The sequence below is a fragment of the Manis pentadactyla genome, chromosome 8 (genome assembly GCF_030020395.1).
Source record: "Manis pentadactyla isolate mManPen7 chromosome 8, mManPen7.hap1, whole genome shotgun sequence".
NCBI classification, from domain to species: domain Eukaryota; kingdom Metazoa; phylum Chordata; class Mammalia; order Pholidota; family Manidae; genus Manis; species Manis pentadactyla.
In genome coordinates, this window is record NC_080026.1 from 100,895,924 (window position 1) to 100,911,921 (window position 15,998).

Consider the following 15,998-nt stretch of genomic DNA (forward strand, 5'->3'; position numbering starts at 1 on the left):
ATTGGAGCCACACAATTTCATGCTTTTTCCATGGGCTCTTATTTTCCAATCCTTGTACCTTCCCTGGTCTGGGTATCAGGAGGCCTGGTCCCAGCTGAATATGCTTGCATTTTCACCACTGTGTCCTCCCCGGCATTCAGGGCACCTCTCAGCATCTCAGCTGTGTCCTCATCCATGAAGTGAGTTAAGTCTCAACCTGGCTGGCGGGAGTAGAGGGGTGAGCTAACAAGATCATGGATATTCACTCACTTATTCATTCAACAAACACTGAGCATTGATTTTTGTGCCAGGCACTATTCTAGCCACTGAATATAAAGAAGGGAGCCTGCCTGACAAGGTGCTGACTCTCTTGGGCTAATGTCATTGGGGTAGCGGTGAGACAGATAATAAATAAGTATATGCATAAACACTAATCAGCTTGCAGTACATACGACCTAGGAATAATAGGGAGTGACTGTGCTCTGGAGCCACTCGGGAGGTGGAGGGGCATATGTTTTAGATGAGGGAGATCAGGAGAAATTTAAATAAAACAGATCCAGCCATGGTGGGGGAGGAGGTGGTAAGAGGGAATAGCAGGTGTCAAGGCCCCAGGACTGGGAAACCAGTAAGGGTTGGAGGGCAGCAACTGTGGGGGAGCAAGTAACATACTTAGTGAGGTGGGCCAGGGTCAGATGTGCAGGGTGTGTGGCCCGTGGGGATGCCTGTGAGCAGAAAAGGTTTACTTCATGGCTACAAGGAAGAGCAGGAGGGAAGTGAGAGTGGGAAGCCCCTGAGGGGCTGTGGTCCTTGCCCAGGCAAAGGAGCTGGTCGGAGGTGGGCAGGTAAGAACATAGCTGGGAACTGTGGAGGTGGCAGATGGCGTGGCTGAAAGTGAGCACCTGAATCCAGGATGGCTCCTTGACTCTCAGATTTGTTGCCTGGGTTGGGGTGGGGACAGGGTAGTTGATCAGAAGGGGCCACTGGAGGACCCGGGAGATGGAGGCTGTTCCGGACACACATATTTGCTGCCTCTGTAGACATTCTAGGGGAGAGGGCTGCTCAGGGGCGTGGCCATATGAGGCGAGCCAGGCTCCAGTCTGCGGACTCTCTGCCAGCCTCAAGCCAGGCTGTGTGGGCGGGTGCTCCCCTGGGGCCCGGCCTGAAGCTTCGTCCCAGTGCATCATGGATGAGGGCCTTCCGGTCCCCTGCCTTGGAGGCGGGTGTGGATAGGGGTGGGCAGTGCGTGAGGCTCTCTGCAGCAGGGGTTGAAGGCTCTGCTCAAAATGCTGGGCTGGACAGACTACAAGGCGCCATGCTCGGGGACGTTGGAGCACCATTGGCTGTTGGCTGGACTTGGGCCCTGGGGGTCACTGCCAAGCCCCGTTCTCATCCGGATTGACTTCCCACTGTGAAGTAGCAACAGAGCTCCTCATGTCTGGACCAGGATGCCAAGAACAGAGGAAGTAGCAGCACCTTTGGGATTTTGAACAGCAAACCTGATTCTCCTTCATTTTGTCATCAGCTGACTGTGGGACCCTGAACAGGTCCCCTTCCCTCTCTGGGCCACAGAGTTCCCACCTCAGACACTAGGATGAGCGGAGGGTCCCCAGGCTCCTATAGCAACTTGGCCTCTAGCCCCAGACACTGCCTTTTGATTACAGAGGTTTGGTATTGAGGGTCAGGGTGTGGGGAGAGGCCTGGAGGCCTGGAGTCTGTGGAGATGCTGTGCAGGACCCCGGGGAGCAGAGGGTACAGCATAGAAGCCACTCGAAGGATAGTCACAGGAAAGAGGCGGGAATGCGAGGATGCCTGTGCAGGGTCAAAGGAACTAGCTTATCACACAGGCATTATAACCTTGGGGAAATTGCTAGGCCTTTTAAATCTCAGTTTTTACTATCTACAAAATGGGGGTAATAAGTGTCAGGGACCTAAGACGGATGAATAACTGAGGTCACCTGAGGAGAGTGACCAGCTCAACTCCCGGTCATAGAATGTCTTCAGTTTCTGGAGGGTGCTTTTTCCCTGTCTCTCTCCAGTTTGCAGCCAGAGGTGGGCAGATAAGTTTCTGAACTCCAGGGGAGGGCTCTTTTGCTGCTGGGGCTTCCTGGGAGAGCCACAGTCCCTGGCCTGGGAGTCCTGCCAAACATAACTGGAGGCCGTGAAGCTCACCGTGGCCCTGGGGACTGGCCCACTGGCCCTGGCTTTCTGAGCGTCAGCTTTTGGTATTGCTAGTAGAAGAGCACTGGGGTTTCAACCAGAGGCAGTAAAGAGCTCCAAAATCATGCCAATTTTGTGTTTTATTTCTCAAAGAAGAGGTGGAGTTTGCTTTCCTATCATCATTGATGTGGTTGCTGTTGTGTTGTTGTGCATGTGTGTGTGTTAACTGCTTTGGGTTTCAGAGCTGTGGAAAGTGCGGAAAATAGCAGATGCTGCATCCATTTGCCATCAAACTGTCTCAAAATGCTATAAATATTTCCTAAAAAGACCAGCTCCTCGAGTCCGATGCATTAGTTATGTCCTCCCTGAGAAACTGATTCCCGAAAATTAAGACAAATAACCTCTTAAATCACAGTTGTTAACTTCAGGAGTAAAAACTGGTACCATGCTGGCCGCAGGTCAGAGCGACTCCACTCCGCCTAAGTGACTCCGTGTGGCACTGAGACGGCGGTGGCAGCAGAGAGGACAGAACCCTGTGCTCAGTCAGGAGGTCCAAGTCAAAAGCCTGGCTCAGCCACTCGTGCTGTGTGACCTCGGGTCAGTGGGCTCAGCTCTCTGAGCCTCTTGGTTTTCCATCTGTGTAACTGACACGTTAGCTGCCACCTCTCAGAGCCCACGAGCATCACTGAGCTGCACTTTTGCTCCTCGAAGGTACACAAAGGGTAAGTCAGGTTCACAATTGAGAACCCCGCTCTGCCCCCAGTCCCCCCCAACCTTCTGGCTTTATCGAGTACAGCCTCCAAGGCCTGGGACACTTGCTGGTCTCCTTTTTCAATAGAATGAGCTGGTGGGGGCTTGAAGCCTCCAGCAGGCAGGCAGCAAAATAATGCCATTGTTTACTATCCTTGCATTTGTTTCTATGTTTAACTTCTATTCATGGTGAGAGAGGCTAATTCTATATTTAAGGTAATGCTATAAAGGTTTTTAAAAAATAAATGTAATTTAGCAAAAAAAGTGAATTGATTTCCAGAAAAATATTAAACAAATGGCAGTCTGGATGGAGGGAGGAAATGACAAAACCAGGGAGATGGTTAGGAAACATGAGGGCCTGTGCTGACCACTGGGGTTGCCCTTTTCTTTACTGTTCACCTCTTTGAACTTTCTATCTCCTTCACGTTTTTATCTCATATAGAAGTGGACAAGGAGGGGCTGCTGGAAGGACATTTTAGTCCTTGTCTTCCAACCACATCATACTCAGAAGTGTCCACTACACTCCATAACACAGAGGAGCCACAGGAGTCCCTCTCCTGGGTCTGGGCCTTACGTCTGCCAGGACTGGCTGACCTGGGCAGAATGTAGTAGTTGCTCCACCGACAGGGATGTCAGATGCTGTAGGTTTTGCTGAAGTTCTTTTTAGAAAAGCAGTTCTGAGGTCATGCGTGAGCTCTGAAAGAGAGCATGGGGATTGACTGGTGATGGCTGCCATGGGTGTGGGAAGGAGCCTTGGTGGGGCACCGGACTTTCTGCCACTTGGGTGTTCCCCCAAGCCTGCACCTGGAACCCATCTGTATTATACTGCCAGCACCAGGCATGGTAGCCAGCCAGTGATTGAGCCAGAAACTCCTGTTGGAATGAAGCAAGTGCTCCTTGGGTAGCCTGTTATGCAGGGGGTGTTCCCCAACCAAGTCACAGACCCCTGAGGGTCAGCACAACCCTATGCTCATGAAGCCCATGTGCATCCCATGACCCCTCCCTGCCAGGGCTATTGCACAAACATCATGACCATGCTCTATGATTGTCCTCAGAGTGCTCACTCATTGCCTTCCCATCTGGCCAGTAGATGAGGCAGCCGCATCTGCCCCCATTTTATAGGTGAGGAAACTGAGAGCAGGCAACTGATTTGCTTGAGGTTGCAACAGCTGCTCATGCAGAGACCTGGCCTGAACCTAGGACACTCATATCCTGGCCACTTTGCCTTCCACTCACAGAGATAGCTCAAAGGACTTTATACATCCCAGTGTTTAAACTTCATTCATTCATTAATTCATTATGGAATCTCTGGAGCCTGGTGGGTAAGAGCTCTGAAGCCAAGTGGCTTGCTTTGCATTTCAACCACTGCCTGACCATGTGACCTTGGGCAGGTTCCTCTATTGCCCTGTGCCTCAGTTTCCTCACTTATAAAATGGGCATAAATACCACATAGGGCTGTTGTGATTTAACAGGTTAACAATGCCAGGCTCAGGGTCAGGCTCCCTAGGACCTAGTGGTGTTCACTCCTTCAGCAGGCAATGCAGGGGCTCCCCCTCCTTACTGGGCACTGAGGACTCGAGAGTGGGCAGGCAAGAGCAGCCCACTGCCTGCTGAGTGTGAGGTGAGAGGTGGATGTGTACACTGACAGACAGCATCTTGGGTGGACAGGCCAGATCAGAGGTGTGCTGGGCCCCATGGGCAGCAGAAGGAGGAACAGCCCCACTGCATGAGGGGGCATTGAGAAAGGCTTAGTCCTCAGAAGGAGGCTATGGGGCAGGATTTGGGAGGACGAGAAGGGCCTGCCAGGCAGAGGACCTGAGTGTACAGGTGCACAGAAGCATGCAGTCAGGTAGCCCTGGGGACCAGTCGTAGAGCACTGGTGCGGGGGGTTGGCCTGGCCTTGGGGGATGACAGCATCCAGAGGATAGCCTCCATCCCTACCCCCTTGTCACTCCTTGCAGCTGAGCCTCTGGGGTCCACTGTGGAGTGGGGACAGGACTGAGGAGAAGTGGAGAGGCCAATTTGGTTTGCCCCAGTGGTAGGCAGAGAGAATCCTGCCCGAAAGCCTTGGCACAGGGTAATTGTCTATTGCTCATCTGCTGATGAGCCAAGTCCCCTCTGTCTGTCTGCCTGTCTGCCTCTCTTCCCTGGGCATCTGTCTGAGCAGTGCAGGATAAATAACCCTTCTTCAACACACAGCCACCGTGGATCTGCATGTAGGCCTGCTCAAAGACACCTTGGCCCACCCGGAGACCCATTTATTCCACTGCTGGGGCATGGGGCCCAGTTTTAATCACCCTCTCTCCACCACGAGATGCAGATGGTTGTATTATTAATAGTTGTAATTAATCAGCATCCATGGAGGATCTTTTCCCTGGCATCAGGCCCTCAGGACTAGCAGCCCCAGGAGGTCCCATTCAGTCTCCATGTTACAGACAGTGGAATGTGAGGCCAGAGAAGGAGGTGACTTACAGGAGGCACAGCTGGGAGTGGGTCCCAGGCCCAGATCCCAGGTCTGGACACAGCATTCTAGTGTTCCTGCCTGGAAATGGACTTCCCACCACCCTGCCCCCAGCCCCAGCACACCTACATGCCTGGGAGACGCCTTCAGTGCTGGGGTGGGAGGGCAGCACCCCACCTGGGGAGTGAACTTAGGGGTCTTGGGCTAAGAGAGGAGGAAGCAAAGTATAATGGGAGGAAAGACCAGCAGGAGGCAAGGCTTGGTGGGCTAGCAGGAGAGGGCTTCTGAGTGGGGGGGGGGGGGGTTGGGGGTCAGTGGGGAGGTGTCCTTGAGTGGAAGGGTGCCAAATGGCAGCTACCTACTACTCCCTACCCAGACGGTGAGCCTGGGCCTGATGCCGGCTGCTTCCCCATTCTAAGTGTCATGTCCTAGGGACAGTGATTTAATGCTTATGGCAGGTAGCTTCCTGATTTATGGGCCTATTCTGGACAGGCCTGATTATACAAGCACAGTGGTAGCAAGGAGCTTCTCACACAATTCTGCAGATGGCCACCTGCCTACCTGTTCCCCTGGCCTACTCTCTTGGACACTGTACGTGTGTGCGTGCACCCAGGCTGTCGACGTCCTTGCTCAGTGGCCTCCAAGCTACATCAGCCCTAACGCATATGTGTACCGTTCTGGGTATGAGCACGTATACAGATGAGCACAGATGTGCCTGCTTGCACCAGTGAGGGGTGTGTACATATCTGTGTGAGTGTGTGTGTCTGCACATCTGTGTCGGAGTGTAATGGGGGAGTAGGGTACCTGTGTGTGGGCATGTGGCCTCCACTTCATTCTGTCTTCCTCAGATGGACGCCGTCCACACTCACACATGCACACACACATACGCACAGCATGACCAGTGTGACTGGCTGAGCCACTCTGGCCTGATCATTAGGCTGTTAGTGAGACTCCGCCGTGCTACATGAGTGCAAAGTGCCATGGCCCCGGGGCCTACAGAGCAGTAGGGAAGTGGGCTCACCCTCAGAGCAGCTCCAGCCCGTCCCTCATTCCTGTTGGGGGAGGCTGGGAGGGAGGAAGGGACACAGCAGCATCCCAGAGTCCCTGTGCTGTGCTCCTGAGTCACTGAGTCACACATGCTCCCCACCATGCTCACAAGCTGGCAGTTCCCCTGTGCCGGGCCATGGGAGTAGCCCCATGTCATGGGAGAAGTCCAGTCAGGATTCAGGCAGATTGGCGTTCCAGCCCAGGTTCTGCTGCCAGTGTGGGTGGGTGCTGTGTGGGGGCCGGGTCACACGGCTTCATCTGAATCCCCAGCTGCCACACTATAGTTTTGGGACTTCGGCGAGTCACTTCACCTTTATCTTCATCTGAATGCCTAGGAACCGCTGATACCTCATTTTTCAAGCAGGCATATTAATAGTACATACCTCATGATGTGGTAGAAACATTGATGAGAAATGTGTGTCGAGTATAGCACAGAGCTTGACACAAAGCCACCAGGCAAGTCGGCAGTATTTGTTTTTGCCAGCCTTATCGCCATACAGGTGGACACTAAGTTTGGAAACACAGGTGAATGCACAGTGAGGGATCTATTACCATTACCTTACAGTATTATCTGTGTTTCCAGACTTCATGTCCATCAGTCCCCACCTACGACGAGTCCAGGCTCCTCTTCAGGGCAGCTCAGAGGACCTGTGGTGAAACTGCACCCCAGCCTGCAGGATGGCACCCTGGGAAGGAGGTGGTCAGGGCTGACCTGTTGGCTCCTGGGACTCAGGGTGCCAGGCTCCCCACAGCCACCTGGCTCCCCAGTGGGAGGCCAGCGGTCCCCTGTACCCCCATCTCAACTGCACCCCTGCTGGACTGAGGCTCTAAAAGGAGGCCCAGAAGGTGACTTGCTGTCTTACCTGAGCTAGGTGAGGACTACATACCCTGCAGCCAGCCCAGGTGTTTCCTCTTGCTGGCTGAAGTGGGCACCCATGGGCAACACCCATCATGTGTAGGCTCCTTGGTCTGTGCCCTGCCGCATGCCAGCCTCTGGGGTCCCAAAGAGGCACACAGTCCCCATCTCAGTAGAGGCTTCAGTGAAATGAGCCACTTGTGCCCAGGCCGGGGGCTGCAGGGTCTCATAGGTTGTCGGGGCCAAGTGTGGCCCAGATGGGCAAGGAAGAGAGGCGGCAGGCCAGGCTGGAGCCAGACCTTAAAGGACAGGGCGTTCAGCTCACCGGAAGGGAGAACATTCAGAAGGGCGAAGGTTTGGAGTCATTCCTAGGGAAAGGCATGCCCTCTCCTATAAGGCTTCTTTGGCCTAGATGGCCTCAGCTTTCAGTGACCAGTGGCCGTGGGCTAAAGCAGATCGCCAGCAGTAGGGGCGGGGCCACCTCAGGCCTGAGCCAAGCAAGGCCAAGTGGCCCACACAGGCCAGAGCCCAAGACCTTGGCACCAGACACTCAGAGCTCTCAACTCGAGAGTTAATGATTCATTTGTGGCCAATTTCTGCTGGCCTTTGCCTGGAAATTCCCAAGCCTGCCCCTTTTCTCAGCTCTGGGAGCTCCAAGAGTACAGTCTCATTTACACTTGGCTGAGAACGTGTCACCTACTATCCAGGGAATGGTTTTTTAAATTATAACAAGAGTTATGCAGGTTAGCTGCTAAGAAGAACTGATTCTGGGCTTCAGGCCAGGGGCTAGCATGGTTGGTTAGAGTGTGGTAAAGCTAGAGGCACTTCTCTGACCCTGTGTACCGAGTGCTGATGGCAGGAACCCTGTTTGTGTTCCTAGTGCCCCCATTTAGTTCAGATCAGATGTGAATATAACCCAGTCTAATGTAATATGAAGTGTTTCAACAGTTACAAAGGGGGAAATAGAGCCTGACCCAGAGCAGGACTTGGCTGGGGAGAGAAAGGAATAACACATGCAAAGGCCCTGGGGCATGAAAATCTAGGGGAGGTGTTTTGGGGAGGTGTAGTAGCTGTGTGATGGCTAGAGTTTAGAGGCTGTGAGAGACCGCTGAAAGTGTGGGCACAACTCATGGCTGAAGAGTTTAGAGGACTTGGGAATTTGGCAGTGGGGGTTGCTGGCACTGGGGAGTCAGGGCTGATATCTGAGCAGGGACAGGTGTGTTTGATTTGGGGTTTCAGGTCATTTGCCCATTTGTGTCTTGATTCTTTTGGTCAGCAAATCTTCCTTGACAGCCTGCTCTGTGCCAACTGAGGCTCGAGACTTGCATGAGTCCCTGCACCTGTGTGGAGGAGGACTAGAGCAAAGGGGTCACATGTAGCAATCCAGGTGATGGGTGACAGCGACCCAGCAGAGCCATATTCCCTTAGCATGAGCATGGATCTGTGCAGAGGCAGGGAGATGGCTGAAGACTTCTTCAGACTCACCCAGCCCTGTCACCCCATGTCTGCAGGTGAGCCTAGTGGAGCTATTGAGGCAGCCTTGAGAAACTATGTATTCCTGCAGACTGTGGGTAGACAGCCTGGAGGCTACCCCTGTCCTGGTAGATCACGAGGTCTTACTAAGTCTGAAAGTGTATCTGTCTCACTACTGATGATCAGACTGAGGCCCAGAGAGGGGAGGGTAGATGCCAGAGCTGGGGCACAGTTCAGGGTCCCTGTTTCCTAGTCCTGGCTGGTTGCACATGTAACCCCTCCACCTTCCCCCACCTCCCTGCAGGTTTAAGGGTATTTCCTCAAACCAGGCAAGATAGAGCAGGCTGAGCCAAGTCAAAATGTCTGGGGCTGTGAGGATGGGGCTTCCTTTTCAACTTCGCAAATTTAATTTCTTCTGATTATTTCTTGACAGTCCCAGGCACTGGTGGTAAACAACCGCTATCCCCAGAATGTTTCCCTGTGACAGCAGCTTTCTCTGGCGAGGGTGCTATCAACACTTGGCAGGGTCTCCTCCAGCTCCCTGCTCAGCCTCCTGAGAAGTGAGAGCTTCGGAAAGGCATTCAAGAATGTGACACTCTCCCTGTGTGTTGGGCGGGCAGGGGCTGGGCAGGCATGGGCCTTGCCTCTTTGTTCCCTGCAGCAGCCAGCAGCCTGGCCTGGCCTCAGAGCCTCAAATGGCCCCTGGTTGTGGATGGTCCCCAAGTGGAGAGGCGGGGCAGTATCAGGTATCTGCTGGCTTCCACAGCCCTGATGCCTGGGTCCTTGGCACAGCTCAGCAGCAGGAGGGAGCCTGTCTCCCAGAGGCAGCTGTGCCAGGCCTGTCTGTGGCCAGGAGACCAGCGGTGTCCCAGTCCTGCAGCCTCTGTTGTCTGCGTCACTCTGGCTTAGGTGTCCTGAGTCAGAGCCAGGAAATGGATCTGCCTTGGGTGGGAGGGGGGAAAGGAGCCACTGCCCCAGGCAGCTGGGGTGAACCCCAACCTCCTGCCCACCACATTGGGGTGGGTGGGCTGACCTTGTGCATCTCCCCCTGGCCTGGCCTGGATTTGAGCAGTGCCTGGAGGAGGGGCTGAGGTGACAGCCAGCTAGCTGTCCTGCTTACCGTGCCCAAGCCCCTAACCCACACACCAGTAACAGGGCTCTTGCCAGGATGGAGTGCTCAGATACAAACATAATTAGGCTGCTGTGCTGTACTGCCCCCTAGAATGCCCTTCCTGGACTTGTCCTCTGGGCAAGAATTTACCCAAGAATTGCTTCTTTGGAGAAGCCTTCCCTGGCAGTCCGTCCTCCAGCCAGAGCTGTCCCCCTTTCCTCTGAGCCACCCTCTAACCTCCATTATGGCTCCTGTCACAATGAAATGTGGTCACGGTTTCCTGCAAAGGGCTCCCGTATTTGCTTGTGTGATTGCATTGAGGCTTATTTTTCTGTGTATCCCAACATATAGTAGACGCTCAATAAAAGGTGCCTAGATCTGCTTAAGGGGGTTTCTGAAGGCCTCGTTGTAGGGTCCCTTTGTTAATGATGCCGTGAAGAGGGGAGGAGGGAGTTCGCCAGCAGAGAGGCCGACCTCCCTGCTCCAGACCCCCTTCAAGGCCCCGCCCCTGTAATTGCTGGGGGCTGCGGAGGCCTCTTCTTTTCCAAGCGGCCAGAGCCTTGGTTGCCAGTGGGAGCCGGCTCCCCGGGTTGCCTGTGTGATCACTCTCCAGAAAGCACCCCGGTGGAAACTGCATGAATGATTGATAAGAGCTGAGAGCTGTTTAATTTTTTCCCCCTGTTTAATGGCTATCAATAATTTAATACACTCTCTGTATGTTTTTAAGAAATAGCACCCATTTTGCCGTCTCCGGTTTAGAGGGCTAAATGATTTAAGTGTTGGAAATGTGCTCAGAGGATGGAGTTGAGCAAGTCAGAGGAATCTGGAGGCTGGGGGTGGGGGGAGGCGGCCTCAGAGCCAAACAAGCAGTATCTTGGCCCGTGCACGTGTGTGTGTGTGTGTGTGTGTGTGTGTGTGTGTGTGTGTGTGTGTGTGTGAAGGTGGGAGGGAGGGGGGCGGGTAAAAGCCAGTGCCTCTTTGCTAAGAGCAAGATAATTGCTTTTCCGGGTCTCACTGAGCAGCAGCTGAACAGCTGTCAGCTCAACCCCCTACCCCCCACCCCCGCCCCAAATGCTGAGCTTTTCTGGATGACCCTGGGGGGCGCACGGGGCTAGGAAGGAGCTGCTGCTGGTGCCACCGTGGGCTGAGAGCTAGCCTCCCCCTGACGTATTTGCCCCCTTCTAAAGCCTTTAAATCATTTTTATTTTAATGATGCAGTTAGCCTGCTGCCAGCCGTGTCTTCCAGATGGGGTAGGGGTGGTGTGGAGCCGGGCTCAGAATCACTCATCTCGGGACCCTAAGGGACCTGGAATGTCATCTGCCAGTGCTCCCCCAAACTTTGCAGATGCAAAGGATCACCTGGGAGAATTTGTTAAAAATTTAAATTCCTGGGCTGCATTCCAGACCCACAGACTTCCATTCTCTGGGGAGAGGCCTGGGAAGCTGTGGGTTTAACGAGCAGCGCAGGTGACTCTTGTCAGAGGAGTTTTGGGAGTACATAGTACAGCTCCAGTTATGAGGCTTAGAGCACCCGCCCCCTAACATGGCCACCCCTCTGCTTGCACACCTCGGGGATGGGATTTCCACCACTTGGTGAGACAGCGCACCACCTTGCCAGGTGTGCTCCAGCCCAGAGCTCCTTCTGCTCTTAGGCTGGACCTACCCAGCTGCCCTCATATGCATGGAGTTATCTTTGTTACAGGATTTACTGCCTCTGCTGCCCTCTCCCATCCTGGCCACCCTCTGGCTTATCTGTGCCTCTCTGTTGGGCAAGGATCTTCCTTTCTTAGCAAAGGGCTCTAGGCCCCAGGGAGAAGGCCCCAGGGATAGCCCAGGTATGGGGGCCAGGAGGGTCTGTGCCCTCCAGGCCTGGGCACCCCTTCCCAGGGTCAGATGAGTGACATGGTGCCATGGTCTGCCCATGGTGGCCTGCAGCAGACACATCAGCCTACAGCTGGCAGGCACCATTGCCAGCACAGGCAGAAAGAGACCTGGGCCTTAGGACCACCTTGGCCTGTCAGGAGCCAGTCCTTCCACAGGAGAGAAAAATGTAGCTCATCAGAGATGGCTGACCAAGCCACATCTCTGTGACAGTGGGGAACTGAAGCCAGGGGGCTCTCCCCCAGGGTCACACATCTATCGAGGACTGAGCTGGATCTGCAAAGATGGCGCAGGGCCAGAGAGGGGCATCCTGAACTGAGGCCCTGGTGCTGAGGGTCAGCTGAGACCCCACCAGGTACCTGAGGGCTGAGGATGGGGGCCAGGGGAGGACTTCCTCTTCCTCACTGGGCACTGACAGAGACAAGTCAGTACACTGGAGGATCTTCAGCAGAGCCCATGCCCGCCTGGCATCACCACTCTTCCTTTGCTCTGCCTGGCAATCTGCATGGTTCCAGCAGAGATGCCATGCTGGCTACCAGCTGGGCGCTGTTTTGTTTTAATAGATAATTTAGAGGGAAAGGGTGGTACAGATTTCACAGATATATCATCTACTGCAAAACAGGGGACCCTGAAGTCCTCCCCTGTTCTGTAGAACCTCTTTGCAGCCCCAGATTCAGCTCTGCCCTTGATCTGTGTAGGAGAAGACTAGGTTCCAGGAGGTGCTGCCTACAGCCTGTCCTATGATCACCATTTCCCCCCAGGAATCCTACTCTGATCAGCAGAGCAACACTGTGGGGGTCTCAACCCTGGGGAAGAGGAAGAGGGGTGCCAATTAACCCTGCTTGGAGAGCTCCAAAAGCTGGGGAGACAGAAGGGAAAGACTTAACCCCACACTCAGGAAGACCCAGCCCCAGAGAGAGAGCTGTGTGAATATGGGCATGTGAACAAGGCCTGGGGCGGTCAGGGCAGACTTCCAGGAGGAGGTGCCCCTGCCCTTAGGCTTGCAGCACAATAGGAAGGGGAAGGCATCCCAGGTTCCAAGGGGTGAGGTGGCCCCGTGAGTGTGCAGAGAAGAGTGAGGTGAGGCCAGCAGGGCAGGGGCTGGGTTGGATCTGGTATGCCTGGGTGGACAACTACAGAAGGTTTGTTTTTAGCTTCTATTGAAGTATTACATCCATGCGGAGAAGTGAGCATATCCTAAGCATAGCTTGACAGATTGTCATGAAATGGACATGTTCACATAATCATTGTACAGATCAAGAAACCGAACATTCCAGACCCTATGTGTCCCCTTCCAGTCACTGCTCCCCCTCAAGGATAATGACTATCCTGACTTCCAATGGCATACTATCAGTGATGTTTTGCTGCCCAACAAACTACCCCAAAACTAAGCTTGAAACAGACAGCCACCATGTATTATGTCTTATAATTCTGTGGTCTACCTGGGCAGTGCCTCTGTTGGTTTACCTTGGCCTCATGTGAGTCTAAGGGCCAGGTGCCTGGATGGTTGAAGATGACCTCAGTCACATCTGGCAGCTGTTACGGGCTGTTGGCTGGGTGGCCTCAGTTCTCCATCCTTCAGTAAGGGAGACCAGCTTCCTTCCATAGACAGGGAGCATTCCAACAGGGCCAGGCCAGAAACAGCAGGTCCCCTTGAGGCCCAGTATCTGTAAGTCATAAAATGTCCCTTGCAGCAAATGCTATCGGTCAAAACAAGTCTCAAGGCCAGCCCAGATTCAGGAGGTAGAGGTAGACTCCACCTCTTGATAGGACTTGCTGCAAAGAATCTGTAGCCATATTTAGTCTATCACAAGTAATTTTGCCTGTTCTTGACCTTATATAAATGGACTCCTTAAGTATGTTTTCTACTGTGTCTGTCTTTTTTTTTTTTGGTCATCATTGTGTTTGAAAGATTTATCTATGTGTTTGGATGCAGTTGCAGATTATTTGTTTCATTGCTGTGTGTTAATATGATACACTGGTTTATCCATCCTATAGCTGTTGGCTATTTAGGAAGATTTTTTTTTTCTTTTTTTTGGTCATTATGAATAGCACTGCTGAACATTCTAGTACATGTCTTCTTATGACCACATGCACACATTTCTGTGGAAGGGGAGTAGCTGGGTTGCTGATAGGGTAGGGGATGCTTCCAAACTTTTTTCCCAAAGTGGTGACCATGTGTGTGTGCCCCTCTAGCAGTGTTTGGGAAGCCCAGAAGGGCCTCTTGGAAGGGAGTGAGGTTTGGTGAGACTTTAGAGAGGCCTCGCTCTGACCCTGGGGCTTACTGTATTGTCCCCTCTCTGCCCACCCTCAAGCCTCAGACCTCTAGGCTGAGGGAAGCAAGGCCATCAGACCAGATGACCTGTGCTCCCCACAGTCAGGAAAGCTGGGTGCCTGCATGAGCTGCACAGGAGGACACAGGAGCTGGAGGGGACTGCCATGGCAGCCTCTGTCCATGACAGCTCCAGGCAGGCGGCAAAGCCAGGACACTTGGGTTTGACTTCCAGCCTTTGCTCTTTTTTGCTATAGGACCCTGGGAGGAAACCTTTCTCCCATCAGGTCCTCTGTTGCCTCATTTGTGAGTTGATAGAGCAGACCATTTCAGGCCAGTTGGCCAGTTTTGTTCAGCTTGTTCACTGAACACCTTCACTGCCCATTCTTTAGTCACTCATTCATTCATTCATTCATCCACCCACTGAGCAGTCTATGTGGCCTTGCTAGCATTAGAGGATAAAGATAAACTAGACCTCATTCCTGATGTCCAGGAGCTCCACCCAGTTTGGAGACCTGCCTATAGATAGCTGAAGGAGACATGGTCAGCTAGGCTAAAGCCTCCTGAGGGATGAACAGAGAAAAGAGGGTTAGGTCAGAGGGGGTTCCACGGAAGAATTTGAGCAAAGTCTTGAAGGCCAATGGGGCTTTGAAAGACAGAAGTTGGAGAAAGGGCACCGAGCAAAGCACCAGGCGTGCCCAGGACTGGGGGCCTAGGGGTCTGGGCTGACTATAGCACAGCGGGGCATGTGCTGGCATGGCTGTTGGGGAACCAGGCTGCTGGGCCTCTACCTCAAAGTTCAGGGGAGGGGCTCGTATTAGGGGGTGGAGGGTGGCATCCAGTTTCTGAGATGGCTCCACTTTGGTGGGCCAGCTCTGCCTTTTAGAAGATGACCAGAGGGTCCTGGGTAGGCAGTACCTAGAGGTTGGTGAAGAGGGCGGGGACTGCCCCCAGGATCAACTTGGAGCTCACTGTGCCCTCTCCTCTTTCCTTTAGGATTTGCAGTGGCTGTACTTGGCCAAGTCGGATCACTGGGACCGTTGCCTCCTTCCCAGCACAGCCCCTTTCCTGACGCTCTCAGCAGCCTCAAGTCCAGTTGTCGGCAGAGACCTCAGCAGGTAAGCAGGGTGGGCCGGCCCCTGGCACTGTGTGTCTGCTGTGCGGGGCCTGGCCCTAGTGGCTGGTACTGTTTCAGGTCCTGGAGGCTGAGAGCTAGGCTGTCATCAGGGAGAAGTTTGGGAAAGGGGCTTATTTTCCAGTTTTGACTTCTTCCTTGGCCTCCTCCTATCAGAGGGAGCCAGAGAGAGTGGAGGGGGTTGTATCTTCCACTGGGACTTGAATGTTTGGTTTTATTCTGTTGCCAAGTGGCCGTGAGTAGGCCTGTCCTTTCACTGCTGAGAGCCTTGGCTCTCTGATCTGTTCATGAGAATAATTATGATGCTGTTCTCTAACATTCTGAGCACTTAGCTGTGTGTCAGGCACTGTGCTGAGTACTATATAGTTCTTAACTCTTTTCATCTTACTAACTGAGGCAGGCGCTGTTATCACCCTCATTGTATCGGCAAAAAGACTGAGGCTTATGGTTGGGAAGTAACTTGCCTGAGGTCACACACCTGGCTGAGCCCCTGTAGGGTCCAGTTTCAGGTCTGTGTGGCTCCAGTGTACCAGCCTCTAACCCCTGACTATCCTGCCCCTGGCCTTACCTGCCTCTTCTAGCCTTTTCTTGGGGGTGGGGATCATTCAGGGCAATCATGGGTGTCCTCAGAAATGCTGGGTCCTGTCCCAACTCAAGGCATAGGGAGGGACATTTACAAGGTGACCGTGGCTGCTGCTTGCCTGGGATCGTGACTCATTTGTGGATGTGATATGATATGAACCAGGCTGGGCCTCTGGGGTTCGTGAGGTGGCATACAAGGCCCTTTCTAAAGGAGGGATATTTTGGCTACATAAGGCTCTCTCTCCTCTGCCTCCCAAGTTCAGTTTCCCAAGCTTATATTAAGCACTTACTGTA

The 15,998-nt window shown here is 53.4% G+C and overlaps 1 protein-coding gene across 6 annotated transcripts in view; it reads left to right on the plus strand.

Moving 5' to 3' along the window:
• Positions 1-15,998, plus strand: part of ZMIZ1 (zinc finger MIZ-type containing 1) — a 224,350-nt gene that overhangs the window by 28,171 nt on the left and 180,181 nt on the right. For all 6 annotated transcript variants that reach the window (XM_036928780.2, XM_036928785.2, XM_036928784.2 and 3 more), the window contains exon 2: positions 14,984-15,105. The gene's annotated coding sequence lies outside the window, so the exon portion shown is untranslated. The remainder of the gene's footprint in view (positions 1-14,983; positions 15,106-15,998) is intronic.